We start from the raw sequence: 6000 nt of genomic DNA, 5'->3' as shown, positions 1-6000 counted from the left end.
CAGGCATTCATACAGTTTCTCCTGAAGTGCCATTTTTGTTTTGGAAGAAATTACCCATCTCCCACCCAGCAGAAATTGCTCCTGGGAGAATAAATGCTTGTACACTTTATCATTGCTTGACCCCTCCGGGGGATGAGGGTGAACTAAGTGGCAGGGAAAAGCTTCATGACTTCCAAAGACTGGAGTCACCCTAGTCTGGAGGAGGCATGGGGAGGCTCCCCTCATGTAGACCAGAAGAGGTGGGTGGGGAAGCAGCCACTTACTGCTCCCCATTGGCTCTGCCGGGAGTTTGTGCTGCTCAGGCTGCTCAGCTCCAGGCACTGAGACCCGAGTGGAGAGAGCTGAGCCCCAAGCTCCCTGGCCACTCCTTATATCAGAGTCCTCAGCGTGAAGAGAGGGTAGGGTCTTTGCTGTGACTCGGGGGACTGGAGTAGCTGCTGCTTCCCATGCTTTGGCCATACTGTGATCGTCCCAGTGTTGAGAAGGTGCAAGAAGCAGAGAAGAGGCAGTTGCAGGCTGAATGCCTGTACTGATCCCTCTCCCAGAATCATTTCTAATGGTGGTAATTTTCCACTGCTAGTACTGAATCCCTCCATGTGACCATTGTTAACTATGTCATCTGCAGTTTAACTGGTTCAAAATACTACCCAGGAGCAGCCAGAATCTGGTTCCACTTTTTATATAAGCTCATTCCTTGTTCTGTATCTATTTTTTTAATCAGGAAGCACAATTAATGAGTAAAAGTAGACACGCCTGCCCCCTTTCCCTCTCCTCTTCAATGCTAATGTTTGCACAGCTTAATTATTAAATGTTAAGAGGCAAGTAGCATTTCAGAGATCTGAGTAACTTGGACGGAGCATAAATTTGTGCTCAGAGGCATATTTGAGTCTCTCCCTTGACATTTATGGTTACTTGTTTTAACTTACAATATTCACATTATTTAAAAGCAGCCCTTTCTTTTGTCCTCAGAACACTGCAGAGCCACATTTTTATATCTCATGTCATCAAATATTAGCATATGGTCTCATCCTCCTTCAAGTTCCCTGTAGTTTTAATGAAAAGTATGCCAGAGTGATAGGCGGGGTTTGTGACCAGTTCTCAAAACTAGAAATTCCTGTTACAGCTGTGGCTGCAGCAAATTCATTAGATCTGCTTGTACTTTTGCAAGTGAAATAAGGCAAGGTTTCTTTACAATAGTAATTTTTTTCTTCCAAAAGGGCTGCAGGGTTGAGAGCAGATTGCTTTTACCACAACCCCCTTATCATACTAGAGATATTACTGTATGACAGATTCATAAATTCACTGTTGAGGAGCTTCAGGCAAAACAGAGGAGAGAAGAGGCAAAGAATATATTGAGTAAGTAATGCCGCCCCCAAACTAGATTATAGGCAAAAAATAGTTTATTGCCATTATTCACAATCGTCATTTCTGGTTCTTACTGTGTATATGTCGAATGCTTTGTAGGAAGGTTGGAAGAAATGTTCCCAAAGAACTTGCACTCACAGCACTTGATTTTGAATGTTCATATTTTGCCTTTTTTATTTCCTTTTGTCATGGTGAGCAGACTCCTAAAAAGCTAATTTTCTGGTGTGAAATGGAGAGAAATAAGTAGATCTTTGGGAGAGGAAGAACTGCAAGTTGAGTAGCGAACAGTTATTTATTTGATTTGTCAAGGGGAAAGTTCAGATAATTATCTAGAATATTGTGAAGCTTTGCCTGTCAGCCTTGATTCATAATGAGAATGTGTTGGTAGATATCCAGAGCGAAAATTGCCTTGAATTATCGCATTGAATTTTATGTGCTACTGTTTCTTTTCGAATAAATAAATATAGAATAGTTGAGTGTGTGACTCTGGTTGCATGTGTGCATGATGAGCCAAAACCAAAACTGAGAAATGATCTTCTTCCACTTCTTGCATAACAAGATGGTGTCTCTCATGTATTCAGAGACAAAAATGCACCATGACATTATTACGGTACCAGTCTCTTCAGTGTCTCTATGAACACAAAGGGATTTGGGTGAGTTTTCCTGGAGGAGAAAAGAGATTTCTTCACTTTCCAAGACAGGGGGACCATTTGGCACATGCAGACTTTGTTTCTGTGTTTCATGTCTATATCACCCTATGTCTCTTCATAAACTAAAACTTATTAAGAACACTTACGTACAAAAACATTACAGCAATGTGCTCGTATCTTCATTCTTTGCTTACTGTTTTTTAATTGTTTTTGAAGGCTACTTGAGACTGCCCTTCTCTGCATGTAATATCATTGTAGTTGTGATCCACAGAAACTTTCTCAACTTACAGAGAGGGGCTTTTTCTGTGGTGGACCACTTGAGTTAGAAACTTGAACACTTTTAATAGATTTCATAGATATTAGGGCTGGAAGAGACGTTGGAAGATCACTGAGTCCAGCCCCCTGCCCAAAGGGCAGAAAGTCAACTGGGGTCATACGATGCCAGCAAGATAAGCATCCAATTTACTCTTGAAGGTGTTCAATGTAGGTGCTTGAATCACTTGTGATGGCAGGCTATTCCAGACCTTTGGGGCTCAGACAGTAAAGAATTCTTCCTTATGTCCAGCCTGAAACGGTCTTGCAGGAGTTTATAACCATTCGATCTCATCATCCCTTGGGGTGCTCTGGTGAACAAACGTTCCCCCAGATCCTGGTGGTCACCCCTGATAAACTTATAGGTGGCCATCAGATCACCCCTGAGCCTGTGCTTTTCCAGGCTAAAGAGCCCCATGGCTCTCAGCCTGTCGTCATAAGGTCTGTTTTCCTGATCTCTGATCATGCGCGTGGCTCTTTTCTGGACTCTCTCAAGCTTCTCCACATCCTTTTTGAATTTTGGGGCACAAAACTGGATGCAGTACTCCAGCTGTGGCCTCACCAAGGCCGAGTACAAGGGGAGAATGACATCCTGGGATTTGCTTGAGAAGCATGTATGGATGCAAGTCAGCGTTTTCGTCACTTTACTAGTTGCAGCATCGCATTGCAGGCTCATGTCCATCTTGTAGTCAATCATGACCTCCAAATCTCTTTCTTCCATAGTGCTAGCCAGCGTAGCACTGCTGAGCCTATAAGGACGCTGCAGGTTTTTCCTTCCAAGGTGGAGAACCTTGCATTTTTTAGTGTTAAACACCATCAGGTTCTCATCCACCAATTGGTTAAGCAATGTCCACATCATTAATGAAGATGTTGAACAATATGGGTCCAAGGACAGAGCCTTGGGGGACCCCACTGGTCACAGGGCACATGATGATTGACTTCCATCAATTACCACCCTCTGGGTCCAACCACAGAGCCAATTTCCCAGCCAGCAGATCGTGGCAGACCCAAGGCCACAATTTCACCAAGAGGTGATCAAAGGCTTTTTTGAAGTCAAGATATATGACAACAGTCCCTTCTCCCTTGTCCAGGTGACAGGTCACCTGGTCATAAAAGGAAATGAGATTGGTCAAACAAGACCTACCCACAACAAACCCATGCTGGCTTATCCCTCAGGATGTTGGCATTGGTCAGTCCATTAAGGATGGCCTCTTTAATAAATTTTTCTAAGACCTTCTCTGAGATAGAAGTCAGGCTGATGGGCCTATAGTTTGCCGGATCCACTTTCCTCCCTTTCTAGAAGATCGGCACCACATTGGACTTCCTCCAGTCTTCGGGCACTACACCAAAGTGCCAGGAGTTTTCAAAGATCCGTGCCAGAGGCTGGGCTATGATGCTTGCCAGCTCCTTGAGTACCCTGGGGTATAGATTGGCAGGGCCGGCTGACTTGAAGGTATCCAGCCTCTCAAGGTATTCCTTCATGAGGTCAGCATTGATGGAGGGCAGGGGATCTCCCTCACCTGGACCTCCTTGTCCCATAGTGGGCATGGGTGTCTCATGGGACTGATGCAAAGTACCCATTTAATAGGTTGGCTTTTTCCTGGGCGTCAGTTGTCAGTTGTCCCATCTGGTTCAGCCGGGGTCTAGTGTTGCCTTTGCTTTTCCTCCAGCTCCCCACAAATCTAAAAAAGGACTTTTTATTGTCTTTGATGCTTGAAGCTAGTTGGAGTTCAGTTGCAGCCTTGGCTTTCCTGGTTTGCTCCCTGCAGGACCAGACCAGTGCAGAGTATTCCTCCTTGGAGGTAAATCCTATCCTCCATCCTTTGTAGGCCTTTCTTTTTAGCCTCAGGAGGTCTGCTAGATCCCTGGAGAGCCAGGGGGGCTGCTGTGCCCTCTTGCTGCCTTTTCTCTGAGATGGAATAGAATTAGTTTGTGCATTGAGAATCGCTCCCTTGAGGAGTAAACACTCTTCCTGAACTCCCCTGGGATCATGGTCCCTTAGGGCCTCACTGACAAGCCTCCTGAGCTAGTCAATGTTGGCTTTCCTGAAGTCAAGGACTTCAGTGTTGCTGACTGACTTGCCAGCTTTATGGAAGATGGCGAAGATGATCAGCTCATGGTCGCTGTCACTCAGCTTCCCATCAATCATTAGGTCACTGATTAGGTCATCCCCAGTAGCCAGTACCAGGTCAAGCAGCGCTTTACCTCTCGTTGGCCTGTAAACCTCTTGAGTCAGGTAGAGGTCTGAAAACGCATGATTGAAAGCTTTGCGACCACTTGGATTTTGCTGAGTGATCCTCCCATGAGATGTCTGGGTAGTTGAAGTCACCATGACAACCATGGTCCTAGAGCATGCGGCCTCAGCCAGTTCTCGGATGAACTCCTGTTCAAGCTCTTGACTTTGGGTGGGAGGTCTGTAGTAGACTCCCACCATTGTGTCCCCTGTGCTGTGTTTCCCAAGGATTTTAACCCAGAGGGTCTCCAGTCATCCACGCTGGTCACCAACATCAGCTTGCAGAAACGCATGGCTTTCCTTAACATAGAGAGCTACACCCCCGCCCCTTTTATTTACTCGATCTCTCCTGTACAAGATATAGCCAGCTATACCTGTGGTCCAACCATGGGTGGAGTCCCACCAGGTCTCCATTATCCCTATGACATCATAATTATTTGTGTTAAGCAGGAGGACAAGTTCGTCCTGCTTATTCCCCAAGCTCCTGGCATTTGTGTACAGGCAGGCAAATGTCCCCTTGGGAGCTCTTGCCTTGCCCACAGATTGGGGCAGGGGTGAGCTCCCTTAAGTGCCTTGACCTGCTGGCTTTGCAAGGGTTGCTCAGTGGGCCAGCAGTGGCAATAGTCCCCCTGCCCCCCAGCCTGCTTAATTTAAGCCTGGTGGAGTAGGTCAGCCAGTCTGGCTGAGAAGAGCCTCTTCCCCAGCAGAGAGAGGTGGAGGCCATCTCTTCCCATCAGCTCACTGCCTCTCTTGCCAAAGAGCGAGTGATCATGGAAGCTGAAGACTTCCCGATGACACCAGTGCTTCAGTCTTTGGTTAACTACCTGGATCTTCCTCTCCCTCCTCAGCCCATACCCCAAGACTGGGAGGATCAAAGAGAACACCACCTGTGCCCCCGGATACTTTAGCCCCTCTCCCAAATCCCTATAGTGCATCATGACCTGGCTGGGAGCACTCCGAGCCATGTCATTGGTGCCCACGTGAATAAGGAGCATGGGATAGTGATCTGTGGGCTGGAGGAGCTTAGGGATCTTCTCCACAGTGTCTCGGATGTGGGTCCCCAGGAAGCAGCAGACTTCCCAGGCTAAGGGGTCAGGGCAACAGATTACCCCTCAGGATGGAGTCTCCTACAACAAAGACTTTATGTTTTGTCTTGGGGAGAGAGGGGATAGTAGCTGCAGTTGAACCTGTGTTACCTGCAGGAGCTGGCAACTCAGCAGGTTCTGCTGGGGCTGCAAGAGGTTCATACCTGGTGCTAAGCTTCAGTGGGGCAGGGGCCTCGGTGCGGTGGGCCTTAGGGCCCTTGACCACTTTGGTCCATCCCCTTGACTGGACAGAATGGGAGGTCCCCGGGTCCTCCCTTGTCCTGGAGGGAGACCGTGGTCTACCCTCTGTCTCCTGAGGGAGAAGGGCCTGGCAGTAGGAATCTATCTCCTGCTT

General features: G+C 47.2%; 1 protein-coding gene across 1 annotated transcript in view; it reads left to right on the top strand.

Annotated features, from left to right (window-relative positions):
* Positions 1-1184: 1184 nt before the first annotated feature.
* Positions 1185-6000, top strand: part of ATP10B (ATPase phospholipid transporting 10B (putative)) — a 237458-nt gene continuing 232642 nt past the window's right edge. The window contains exon 1 of the mRNA XM_090064914.1: positions 1185-1356. The gene's annotated coding sequence lies outside the window, so the exon portion shown is untranslated. The remainder of the gene's footprint in view (positions 1357-6000) is intronic.

Source organism: Crocodylus siamensis, chromosome 10 (genome assembly GCF_052110815.1).
Source record: "Crocodylus siamensis isolate JL-2025a chromosome 10, ASM5211081v1, whole genome shotgun sequence".
Taxonomy (NCBI): Eukaryota; Metazoa; Chordata; order Crocodylia; family Crocodylidae; genus Crocodylus; species Crocodylus siamensis.
The sequence above is the reverse complement of the archived record's forward strand: the minus strand, read 5'-3'. Positions and strand labels throughout refer to the sequence as shown.